Source organism: Mus caroli, chromosome 8, assembly GCF_900094665.2.
Source record: "Mus caroli chromosome 8, CAROLI_EIJ_v1.1, whole genome shotgun sequence".
NCBI classification, from domain to species: domain Eukaryota; kingdom Metazoa; phylum Chordata; class Mammalia; order Rodentia; family Muridae; genus Mus; species Mus caroli.
This window is the reverse complement of record NC_034577.1, coordinates 54,467,490-54,480,928: the sequence shown is the minus strand read 5'-3', so window position 1 is coordinate 54,480,928 and position 13,439 is coordinate 54,467,490. Positions and strand designations below refer to the sequence as shown.

The 13,439-nt window shown below is 41.3% G+C and overlaps 1 protein-coding gene across 3 annotated transcripts in view; it reads right to left on the bottom strand.

Annotated features, from left to right (window-relative positions):
* The window catches only part of LOC110300352 (probable ATP-dependent RNA helicase DDX60), a 111,953-nt gene extending 103,778 nt beyond the window's left edge, over positions 1-8,175 (bottom strand). For all 3 annotated transcript variants that reach the window (XM_021170508.2, XM_029480658.1, XM_029480657.1), the window contains exon 1: positions 8,014-8,175. The gene's annotated coding sequence lies outside the window, so the exon portion shown is untranslated. The remainder of the gene's footprint in view (positions 1-8,013) is intronic.
* Positions 8,176-13,439: the final 5,264 nt, after the last annotated feature.

Genomic DNA, 13,439 nt, shown 5'->3' with positions numbered 1-13,439 from the left:
AGAGAGAGAGAGGTGGTGATCTGACGAGAGAGAACTTGTTCTCACTGTAAAAGCAATCCGTCTTCCATCGGACCTTATAGAAAGGACAAAAGCAGGCGATCATTCCAGAGCTCAGGTTTGCCACTCTAATTAGGTCAACCACACTTCTTAGACCTGTGGTGTGTGCATCTCTCTGGTTCACACCGCTTGACTTGCGCCCATTCTCCAGAGAGTTCAGCCACTTCTTATAACACTGACTCTAATTAGTATCTGCCAGTATCAATCCTACCTGAACAGGGGAGTCAACTCAGGTCAAGCAAGTCCTAGCAGTGCTTAACTGCCAAGCTGTGAAGAACATGTATACATAGACTGCTTTCTCAAATGTGGAACACAACAGTGCCTGTGTAGTCTGAAGAAGAAAGTGGCTGTATCCCTCCATCCATACCCAGCATCCTCCACTGTTAGTCAGAACACTTTGATCTCCAACAGCTGCTTCTCAGGAAAGATGGCAACCTGCCACTGAGCCCCCTAATCAGCTACCACCATGACTTATGACAAGTAAGAAAACTTTCCAAGTCATCTCTAGGCCTCTCTCAGTACCACATGGAACACCAAACAGTTATAGCCAAAGACAATGTGATTAGAAAGACTAGGGAGGCTTCCCTGAGGGATGGAAGATGCAGGAGTCAGGGGATAAAAGATAGAAACTGAAGGGACCCTCTCTTTTCTTTGAACCAGAAGCACTATTATGAACAAGCTTAGCTTGATATTGTATGTAAACAATTGTTAGCAAATCCTATGAAGTTTCTCCCCTCCTGCCAAGGCCAAGGAGGTTAATATTTATAGTCTGCCCCTGTCCTCATTCTGGACAACTTCCCACGACGACATTGTTGATTTGCCATCCGATTATTTAATTCTGACTATCCTTGCTACTTCAGTGACATCTCTACTGGTTGATCTAACTAATACCTCTTTGTGTGTGTGTGTGTGTGTGTGTGTGTGTGTGTGTGTAGCAGTGGGGGAGGTGAATGTGGGTAATTCAGTGCTAATAAAACCCCTTATAATTGTTTCAGATTTCAACAGCTGTAAGATGCTCTTGGGCTAGCTACACCTGAACTGCACTCCTAAGTTTAATTGTATCTGTCCTGTGGGTAATCATCTAGAACCTTCCAAGATTCTAGACCAAGTTGTTCTCATAGGGGCACTGTTCTGTAAAAAGTCAACAGACAGCAATTACAAAGATTGAGAAGGAGAACTCAAAATAAACCAATAAAGTTAAGTATTTCATAAAAACTAATTTAGAAAAAAGAACTTATTGGAAATGGATCTATCTATCTACTTTTGTGTGGTAATAGCCAAAACTGAATGACAAAAGATGTAGAAGGAATTTTTTGTGCAGTGTATGGAAACTTAAATTAATTAAAAATTTTTTAAAAACAACTATGGCCAATGAGCTGAGGCAGAATTGGAACATGGAACGTTCAGCAGAGAGATAGGATAGTGGGATAGAACCAGGTGTAGAACGGGAGATTTGCCTTCCGAACGATGAAGGAGAAGGTTGCATGAACCTGAGAAGAGGTAACCCACATGTGGCAGGATTAGAATAAACAGGATAGTTGAATTACAAGCTAGTTCTGGAACAAGCCCTAGCTTCTGGCCTAGGCAGTTATTCATAATAATTCAGTCTCAGAGTCATTATTTCATGAATTTGGGTGCAGGTGGCAAAGCTCACAATTACAGAAAGACTTAGGAGAGAGATTAGGGTTTTGCAAGAGGTTTAATAACTGGCAAAGCAATATAGTTATCCTTATCTAGAGTAACACTAAAAGAGTTGTTTATAAAGTGGCATTTTCAAAGAATTTTTTAAAAAATTATTGCGTTTCACTTCTTTATTTTAAGTGTGTGTGCCTATGTGCCACATAAATGTGGAGATTGTGGGGAAACTTCTGGAGTCAGGTATCTTCTTCCACGTGTGGGTCTCAGAGGTAGAACGCGGGTTTTCTCAGACTTGGCAGCTAGTTCTCTGCTCAGCCATTTTATTGGTCTCATTTGAAAGTTTCTAAGCATACAATTCAGGAAGCTTGACTACTTTAAAGCCACTTTTCTAGACTTTCTGACAACAGGAAACATAAGTAATCATCTTGACTAACCATTTTTGTTTAAACCAGTTGTTAGCATAGCTGATCAATAACTTATAACCTAATTTTAAACAGTGGGCTGATTCCAAGTTTTATAAGAATGGACCTTAGGAGTTGTTAATATGTTCTTTTGAGGATTTCATATATGAATCCTGTATTCCCATCGCTCTCCCTCCTCCTCTCCTTCTTCCAGTCCTCCTCTGTCCCTTCCACTCTCTCTCTCAAATGCACTGGCTTCTTGTTCTTCAGTTACAATCCTTGCATACACGAAGGTAAGTTTCTAAATACACTCTACTAATTAACAACCTTCAATAGGTATTCCATGCATCCTGGGCGTCCCTCTCCTCCTCCTCCTCTTCATCACCCTCTCCTCCTCCAGGCTTCTCTGGCTGACTTCCTGTTAAGCTTGAGAACCTCCTGGCACTGCCTGCCCTCATCTCTCCTCTCCCATTCAAATAATCTAGTCTTTGCCCCAGGACAAAATCTTATTGTACTCTGTGGAAAAATACTTATTTTTAAAAAATAAAATAAAAAAATCCTCTTTTATTTTGACCTATTTTTTAAAATGGAAACTGCCCATTTCACGTTCCATTCTTCTCTCTCCTAATTATTGTTTCTTTCTTATTTTACTTCCTTAATTCCATGAGAAAAAAAAACCAACATAACAAGGAAATTTTCAAAATTTATTAAAGTAGGAGTGAACCCAAATTTCACTTATGAGATAATGTAACAAATTAAGAATATCTGTACATAGTCAACCACACTACAAGGCTGTTGTTAGTCCTACAAGGAGCTTCTGGGGTTTTGAAACTCTTACACGTTTTATCTTCCTCAGGCTCACATGAGTCTGAGAGTTATAGAATGTTTCACTTGAACAAGAGCAGGCCATGATAACAAAGTTTCCAAGGACCTTGCACAAGCAAGGAGGAGAAGGGAGATACACAGACAACCAAACATTCTTTTATGTTAACCCTATAGTTGCAGTTTCCAACACAAAAGACATCTATTCCTCTGGAGATCTGGAGGAGACAGCAAACTGTTTCTGGACCTAAGAAAATAAAGCAAGAAGGTGTCCGGTAGTACAAGTTTGGCAGGAGGCTTCCTATTTAGTCTAGTGATGGAAGGCTGGACCTGGAGCATTGGTATAGTAATTTTAAAAATTATTGTACACAGCCACGCCAGCCAGGGAAGCAGGTAGACAATTGTGAGCTCTGTATTCTCAATTGTCTGTTCCAGCAAATTGCCTAATCTTATACCCAGATCTGGAGCACACTGCTGGATGCTGCCTCTCTTTCCTCTCTGCCTCCATTTCCAGAGGACTAAGCAGACATTACTGACAAACCCTGCTTTCTACCCTCCTGTGAGGCTCATTAGCCTATTCCCCAGCCCATTACCATCCCTAAGTGTCAACTTCCAATGCCAAGAAACACATTCTAACATGAACTCCCAAATGGCCATACTAGGCAGGATCTCAGAAGCATTCATTATCAGACAACGCAGAGCCATCACCCAGAGATACCAACAGAATGCAAGGAATGAATCATCTACCCAACAAAGACAAGACCAGGTATCAGCACCTAGAATCACAATCATCCCAAATTGTCCAAGATGCCAGTGTAAAAAGTATAATCAATAACAACCAGGATAATGTGTCTCTACTAGAGGTTATCAGTCCTACTACAGTAGCCCCCAAGAATTGTAATATAGCTGAAGCACAAGACAAGAACTTGCAAACGGCCTTTATGAATATGTTAGAAGTCCTTAAAAAGGAAAGGTATAGATTGATTAAAGAAATCTATAAAAACACAGTGTTAGTAAATTTAAAACAAAACGAAACAAAAGTTCAAGACATACAATAGAAATAGAATCAATAGAAAAAACCCAAACTGATGAAAAACTGAGACTGAAAACTTTAGAACTCGAACAGGAACCTCATAGGCTAGAATCACCAACAGAATACGAAAGATGAGGCAGGAAATCACAGTTCCTGAAGACAAAATAGAAGCAATGGATACTCGCTCAAAACAATGCTCAATCTAATGGAATCCAGGCACAAAGCATCCAGGAAACCTGGGACACTATGAAAATTCAAAATCTATGCATAACGGAAATAAAGTAAGGAGAAGAAACTCAGGTCCAAAGTACAGAAAATATTTTCAACAAAAATCATCGAAGAAAATTTCCCAATCTAAAGCAGGAGGTCCTTATCAAGGTACAAGAAGCATAAAGAACACCAAGTATACTAGACCAGAAAAGAACTTCCCAAGTCACATAATAACTACAACATATAGAACAAAGAAGGAATAGTAAAGATGGAAGGGAAAAAGACCAAACAACATACAAAGGCAAACCTCCTAGAATCAAACCTGCTTCTCAACCGGACTCTCAAAGCCAGAAGGGCCTAGACATCTAGATGTTGGCCAATTGTCAAGAGACCACAGATGCCAGCTCAAACTAGACCCAACAAAACGTTTAGTCAAAATACATGGAAAAACCGTACATTCCAGGATAAAGCCAAATTTTAGCAATGTTTATCTTTAAGTCCAGTCTTCCAGAAGGTTCAAAATTCACAGGTAAGTGGATGGAATTAGAAAAAAAAAATCATCCTGAGTGAGGTAACTCAGACTCAAAAAGACAAATATAGTATGTATTCACTTAAATGGATGCTAGCTGTTAAGTCATTGATAAGCAAGCTACAAGCTGTATAACCAGAGGGGTTAAGGACTGTGTGACTGACTAGGATGAAGGTTGCATTGCCCTAGGAGAAGGAAGTAGAATATCTAGTTATGGGTGGATGGCAGTGGGTGGGGGTGGGGTGGTGTTGTAATGGAATGAGGCAAGGGAGAGGAAATGGAGAGGACCTAATACAGTAGAACCTTCCTATCAGAAACACATATATGAAGACAATCTAAATGAATTTGCCAAATAAGGGGGTGAGGTTAGAGCCCCAACTTGACATCTGTTGCAAAATGGAGCTTCCAGTACCAGGAATGGGTTACACCTAACGGGTTACATCTAACTCTTGGCTAAATAAGTCTCATAGGAACACCCAAATAACCTAGGCTATTGCCAAAGCTAACCCTCTCAGAGTTCTCTGAGCCCAAGAGAAGGTGGGAAAAGCGTAAGAGCCAGGGGACACCAAGGCACCAAGATCTGGATACAACAGGGCTGAAGCACATGTGAACTCTGGCAATGTGAGACTGTGGCAATATGCACAAGGACCTACATGGGTCTGTACAGGATGGGGTACCAGGACTGAAAGAAGTGAACACATGCCCCTCTCTGGGCCCATCTCTAACCTAGAAGCTATTCCTAATAGGTAATCACTTGCAAATGAAAAATGAGTTTTCTCGCTGAGGAAACAATCTACTCTTAAGCGTAGGCTTCATACCCACTACTAAGTAGATGGCCAAACTCAAGGCATTTTGTCTTATAATGTTGAGTCAGAACTCTCTTTTCCATCTTACAGGTCCTTAGCATATGTACTATGGCTTCTGGCTTTGTGTTTCTAAGGGATTCCTGTATGTGTAAAAATGTATGTCTCTGCAGTTTATCTTTAGGGTGAGCTGGTGATATGAAAGAGCAGCTGGTTATCACTCTATAAACAAAGCACTCTGCAACTCATCCCCAACCAGCCTCATAGAACCAGACCAAAGGCCAGAGCTGACAGCCATCCCAGAGCTCACGCTCACCCCACTGGTGCAAACCCTCCTGGAACACTGAGTCTAGTTATTGTCCATAAGGATCGACCCTGTACTCCTTCACGTACCGCCTGGACTGGACCATCAACTTATACCAAGCAAGTCATTAGTAGTAGTATGTGCATGACAAGCTGTTAATAACATGTATGTATATAGGCCATTCAAAAGAATGAAAAGAAATAATATTGCTGGATACTTTTATGAGGGAAAAAAAAACATGTTTTTAAATTTCTAAAAGAAAATACCTTGGAGCCAGGATTCTGCATCAAACACACATTTTAGTTCATTGAGAATGCAAAAAGATATAACATGTCATTGTAAAGTGAGGAATTCCACCAATTCTCTATCTTGAATTGGAATTATATAGTTATAGGAAGAGGGGGAATGCAAAAAAAAAAAAATCCACCGAGAAACTGGAAAATAAAAAGATTCAATGGAGCTATGTACATAGTTTACATGTAGTAAAACTATTTCTAGTGGTAGCCACAGTAATATAGGACTATATTTTCAGGCTAAAACATGCAGACTGCATCTACATTGAATAATATCTACATAACCGCACCAATAAAATTGCTCAGTGGGTAAAGGTGCTTGCCACCCAGCCAGATGACTTGCGTTCTATCTTTGAGACCTACCTGAGAGAGGAAGAGAACACATCCCTGCAGATTGTCCTCTGATCCCCACAGGCACGTTGTGCCTTTAGAAAGTATGAACATATAAAGGGCCAGAAAGATGGCAGATGACACAGTAATTAAGACTGTCTACTGCTGTTGTAGAGGACCTACCAAGTTCTGTTCCTAGAACAAACACAGGCTCACAACAGGTTGTAACAGCTCAAGGGATCCAACCACGCTGGACTCCTAGTATATTTGCACTCAAATGCATATTCCCACACATCAACACACACACACACACACACACACACACACACACACACACACTTAAAAAGTGAATCTAAAAACTATTTACTGATTTCTCAATCTTTTACTCATTATGAAATGAAATTACAAGAATTGTCACAAAATCCTGCAAAACATAATAGACCTGATACATACAACATACATCTATGTGTATATATGTATATATGTGTATATGTGTATATGTATATATGTACATATGATGTATGTATGTATATACATATATGTATGTTGGGCGTCCTGACACCCTTATTACCAGGACAGTCTCTGGTAATGAGGCATGTTAGTTAAGAGAGAAAGCCTCCTATATCCTTGGAAAGTACAGCCACCTGTGAGAAGTGACCTGAAGTGTGACAATGGAAGGTATTAGACTCTGAGTTACCCTTAATCAACAACTTGCAAGAAATCAGAGAATTCCAGGCTTCTTGCTGACCTCAACGAACCAAAATGAGCACCCAGAACCTGGCTCCACCCTGGCAGAAATCTTGAGTTCATTAGGATGCTATGCTGGGCTTTGCAAAAAGCACTTAGCCTATGCCTAAACAGAATCTGTAAAATAAAACACCTATTGTGTTTAAAGCAACTGTTTGTGCTGATTTGTGATGAGGAAACAGAAAATCAATCCCTGCTCCTTACACATGAATACATTAAATCTCAGGTGACTCAAACAGGGAGACAGAGGCAGCGGGGTTACTCCAAGTTGGCCCAGCCTGGGTTCCATGGGGAGTACCATTCCTGGTATAGTTATAGGAAGAGGAGGGATAGTTATAGTTATAGCCCAGGGAGACTGCTAGGGATAGCATACGAAGAGACTGGGTAGGGGGATGCGTTTCTGCAGTAAAGCATAACTTGTCTTAGCCACTGCAATTTCAGGGCAACTATAATTCATCTGGGTTTTTCTTCACATTCTGCTTCTAGCTCTGGAAGTCTGGAGTAGGGCCCCGATTCGATTCGGCACCTAGGAGAAAAACTATTGGTGGGGATGTTCAACATTTATTGGCTGTGCACACACCCCATTGCCCCTACTTATTGATCCCTGTCCCAGCTACCCGTTTACGAAGGATCCTTAAGAGACTGAGTCAGACATCTTTTTCCCTGCCACTCATCATTCAAACCCCTTTCCTCTGTGGTCCACCGAGTACTGGCCACTGGGGTAGGTGGGTCTGCTACCTCCTAGTGTGTCCCCTCAGCTCCGCTCCAGCTCCTCTTTTGGGATACTCTGACCTAGGCACGCCCTACAATCCCCTGGCGAGCCCAGAAGCAAACCCCTGGCCTCACCGCGAAGCCCAGACCGGGAACCTGGACCTGCTGCGTGCAGAGAACCGCTGGTCTGCGCAGCAGGTATTGAGTGCGCTGGTCCGCGCTGCAGGTAACAAGTAAGCGCACAGTCGGGAGACCTAAGATCAATCGCTCGCTCCAAAAAGTGGAAACTTCTGAGTCTCTCAGACCGCCTTTTATAAGTGAAGGATAGTTTCAGTTTCTCTTCTGCTCCCAGAAGCTTTAAGTTTCGGTTTCCATTCATCACTAACCAAAGAGCATTTGGTGAATGCAGCTTTGCTCATCCTTCGGTAAAGTTAGTACTGTTAAGATAGGAAAAACAGAGGCTTTGGGATTCTTGAGGTAAGGAGGAGGATCTTGATAGGGAAATCTGGAGACATTTAAGCAAGGCAACATTGGAGAGGCTGTAGCAGCAGAACTCCGGGGGTTGTGCCTATTGCTCCTACTGTGCTAATGACAGCAGGAGGACAAAGCCTCAACAAAGCCCAGACACCTCTACCTTTTCAGGTAGTATTTTAAAGGTAGGTAGGAATTTGAGATTACATGAGTCTATTATTGAAGCCTGTGATTAATCCATTTGGGATCTTCTTTGGCCAAATGGCACCACTAAACAAGCTGAAAATGGAGCCTACTTTTTTCTCAGCCTTAATAACTTTTCTTTCCTTTGATTTGGTTTGGTTTGGTTTGGTTTGGTTTGGTTTGGTTTGGTTTGGTTTTTTACCTGTCAATACCTGAAATTTGGGGTTGAAAGCTGGCTTGCTTAGTATCCTGTGCTTGCTGAACTTTAGGAAGGCTCTAAATATGACAATTCTATTTTCAATATCAGAATTCTAGAAAGTGGGGGACTCTTGCATTTGGGTGACCGTGACAACAATGGGACCAAAAGCTATTTTGTCAGGCACTGGCAGAACTCTCTTCCATAGGGAAAGAGCAACAGAATGCAATGTGTTGAGATAACTTGACAAACATCCATTGTTTTGAAGGCCATTAAAGATGGACCCTTCCCTCATGGTCAGCTTTTGACCTAGCCCCTGTTTCCTTAGTAACAGTAAGAAAGGGTCCCACCTTTCTGTCCTCCTTTACATTAAAATACTACCTGGAAAGGTAGAGGTGTCTGGGCTTTGTTGAGGCTTTGTCCTCCTGGGTGAGAAAATGTCACCCTTTCCTGTTCCCTCCAATAGAAGTCAGCGTCCTAATTCCCTGAGACTGTGGTAACTGTGGTAATAGATACTGCACACATAGCCTAAACCAAGGAGCATGATATAAGTGGATTATCCCAGGTGGGCCCAAAATAATCATAAGCAGGGTCTTAATATGGTGACAGAGGCAGAAATTCAGGCTGGTAATTTGATTACATATGGAGTCTTCTAGCAAGACTCTATGAAGATGATGGGAAACCACAAACCAAGGAATGAAATTGAAATAATCTACTCCAGGTTACAAATCTCCATGCTTATTAAGCCAACCGTGAGCACTGTGAGTTCTTTACACAGCCAGCTGACCAAGAGTAAGCTGGCACCTCAGGAGAGCTCTCGGTGGAGAAAACAGGGTTTTCAGGTCAAAAGTCTACAATTATAGCACACAGGGGATAGGCTGAGGATATGTCACATCAGGATATATATATAATTTACTAGAGCACGGACAACTCTGTGGCCACCATTGAGGGATATGTCTCCCTCACTGTTAATGTTTGCTGGTCCTCAGGAAGAAGGGAGAGCGCATGAGCCCCTCTCATCAGTGATGGAACGTTGATGAGCCTTGTCTTGTGTTGATAGTCACTGTTACTATGAATTCACAGGTATAACAGGCATGTCGTGTCCAGAAGAGAGTGCTTCACAGCACTCTTTCCTATTTGAGACTCTTACATTCTTTCCCTCCTTTTCCCCATAATATTCCTTGAGCTTTGGAGGAAAAGATATCAATGTCTCATTTTAGGATGAGTGCCCAGCTGTCCCTTATTCATTAGTTATCTCTGCATTAACCATCACCAGAGAGCCACCCAAATCTATGAATATAGATACAAATATTTAGAAGGCGGTTTGACATCATATCCATATAGCAAAGCAACAGGAGTAGTTTCCCCTTTAGAGCCTATAACTTTGCCAGTCATGAGTTTTGGATTAGGTTTACAATGTCAGACTTGAGTTGCTCCTGTAGAATAGACCTAAAATCCTAAATCAGAACGTCGTTGGTTATCATACCACTACTGTGCCAGTGGATACATCCTGTCTGACAGGTTAGTATTACAGAAAACAGATTCCTTTCTAGATCTTCTAGAAACCACTCCTGATAGCACTTGGATTTGAACCCAGTGAAACTGACCTTCAGAGCTAAGAACAAGTTACTCTTGTTCTAAGCGACTAAGTGTGGATTATTCAGTACAGGAGCCCAAAAAAGTGAACGAACAAACTAACTTAATGTAATACAGTCATGTAAGCTAATGTAGTAGAAAAACCATGACATATTTGCTAGTAGCAAAACTAAGACCCTTACAACACAGGAGACGACTATGAGCTCAGTGATGTGGAAATATCCTCGTATTTATTATCATACTATTCCATGGTTTTACAAGATGGATACTTTTGTGTTGCTTTTTTTGATGAGGTAAGTGATTTTGATGATTAAAGTGATACAAAGACAATAAATGGTGACATGATTCCAAACTTAATGAAAACCAAAAGTTTGCTTATAGGATTTTCAGTTACATGATCTCTGACAAGTGCTTCTCCTTCTAGAACTGAAATTCTTCCAGCCTATAGACCAACTGTTTTATTTTCACTTTTTTTTAATTAAACTTGTGTGCTGTTGTTATCATTTTGGGATTTTCTTTGTGGGCATTTTTAGGGTAGGCAAACTCTGTGGTGTTCATGGTTGTTTTGACTTTCAGTGACTTCAGATTTTTCAGTGAATAACTTAATAAACTTTGGTTCATCCTCCTCAATTTTCTAGTCTTTGTTTCGTGTTACTAAAATAACATAATACAGCCTGGGTAATTTATAAGGAAAAATGCATTTATTGTAATCTTGGAAACTTTGAAATCCAGAGTGCCAGCATCTGGCAAAAAGTCCTCGTTGGTAGCATCTATAATAGCAGCTCTCAACCTCCCTAATGCTGGGACCCTTCAATACAATTCCTCATGTTTTAGCTATCCCTAACCATAAAATTATTTTGGTTGCCTTTTCATAGCTGTAATTTTGCTAGTGTTATGAGTCATAATGTAAATATCTGATATGAAGGATATCTGGTAGGCAACCCCTGTGAAAGGGTCGTTTGACCCCCACAGGGTTGCAGCCCATAGGTTGAGAACCACTGATGTGGTGCAGTGAAAACCCAACTCACAGCCCTTTAGTTGCTATAATCCATCTGTGAAGGTTGAGCCTTTATAAATTCAACAAATACCTGCCATTGAGGGCCCTCGCTCCCACTTGATCACACTAATGATTGTGTTTATAGCACGTAATTCTGGGTGACACATTTAAACCACATCATGCCCCATAGTGCATAAAGCAGCTGAGGATTATGTTTTATGCTTTGGTGTTTGTGGTTTTTGTTTGTTTTTCTCCACCTCCAATATCTGCTCCGGTGCCACACCCTGTCCTTTCACAGAGTCTTTGATAAGCACACATTCCATTTCCACTTTACTTTATGCCCTGGACTTTAGCCTCTTTGAATTCTTGAGTGTCTGTCTTGTCAGGGTGAGCTACATAAGCTAACATTTCAACCTTCCTCTATGTAACATAGTCAGTGTTTCTGTCTTGTGCCTTCCCTCTGTACTTACCTACAGTTTGGTACTCTAAGTTTTTTTTTTTTTCCAATAACTGACCATTGAGGAAAATGACATGATTTATATTCAATCAAATTAATTCTTCATAAGTATCATAGTCAAGTGAGTACAGAAGGTACCATATTTGTGGTCATGTTGCTCAGGAAGGTGTAACACTTGGTGGTCAAAGGCCGTATTTCGTATGGAAGCCCAAGGTTGAATCCTGGCATATTCCATGAGTCCTCCGGGGAAGCCGTGAATGGCGTTATAGTGACAGACTCTCTGAAGGTACTAATCTGAGTGCTCACTGGTTTCAGTAACATCTGTTTGGATGGGGCCCCCATTTAATTTGAGCTACTTTTGAATCAGCGATCAGTAAAATAAATTACAATTTGCAAACATGGAACATAAGATCTCCAAGCCCCAGACAACTAAACAGTGCTTGACTTTTCATAGTGTGGGTCCCAAGGTGAACACTGTTAGATACCCATGGCATCAGATAAAACAGCCTCAGCTACAGGAAATAACTTTCAGGAATTTAGCCAGTTTGGCAGGACCTTGCACTTATGTGTCATGTTGGTTAGTTTTCTATCAACTCGACACAGTCTGACAGAAAAATGCCTCCATAGGATTTGACTCTAGGCTAGCCTACAGAACACACCTATAGGGCATGTTCCTAATTAGTGATAGATGGGGAAAACCCAGCCCTTTGTGGGTGGTGCCATTCCTGCGTTGGTGGTCCTGGGTGTAGTGAGAAAACAGGCTGGACAAGCCATGATGAGCTGCCATTCAGAAAGCAGCTCTTGTCCATGGCCTCCGCATCAGCTCCGACCTCCATGTTTCTGCTCTGAATGCCTTTGAAGCTAAATTATAATTAGGAAGCAGAAGTGAAATCAACTCTTTCCTGTCGAAGTTGTTTTGATCATGCTGTTTTATCACAGCAATAGAAACCCCAGCTAAGACATATATGAAACATGGCCCTTTGTAAGTATATTTGTAGATACTTATGTGTCCTTTGTGGGTGTTTCAAATTGATATCCATAAAGGATGAAGTCGTGGTGCAATATCAGGTGTGCTTACAGAGAAGAGTGAATACAGTGATGTTGCTGGAGCATCTGTGTGTGATGACAGTTAGCTGAGTGTCCATCTTAAATGTACTTTGTCTCCATCTTAAATGTGCTTTAAGAGGTGTCACATTCCACCCTGCTTGGCCCCAGAAGCTTGACTAGAGATGGCAAGGAAATGAAGAAAGGACAGACATACAGAAACAGGTGCAGAAAAGCTACAGTCAGGTGAACTAGGTACAGTCTGATACAGCTAGACCAACTATACAGGAACGTATAACTCAGCATGTTTATTAGGCACACCGCAGGGGATATTGTTTTCTCTTGGTAGGTTGGTAAGAGGTCTCTGTAGGTGAGGAGTCCTATAAACAGCTGAGAGGAGGAAACCACAGTTGTAGATTTTGCACATACTGATCCATTGTTTGTAAATACTACTATGAGCACATTCTGTCTTGTTAGCATTGACACTCAGGCCAGAGGAAGCCTTTGCTATCCCTCAGAGCCTAGCCAGGAGACAGTGGGTTGCCATTCTCATAGGTCTAAGACAAATGGTCTTTGATAACGCTCTACCAATGTGAACAAAACACAATCACTTTTCT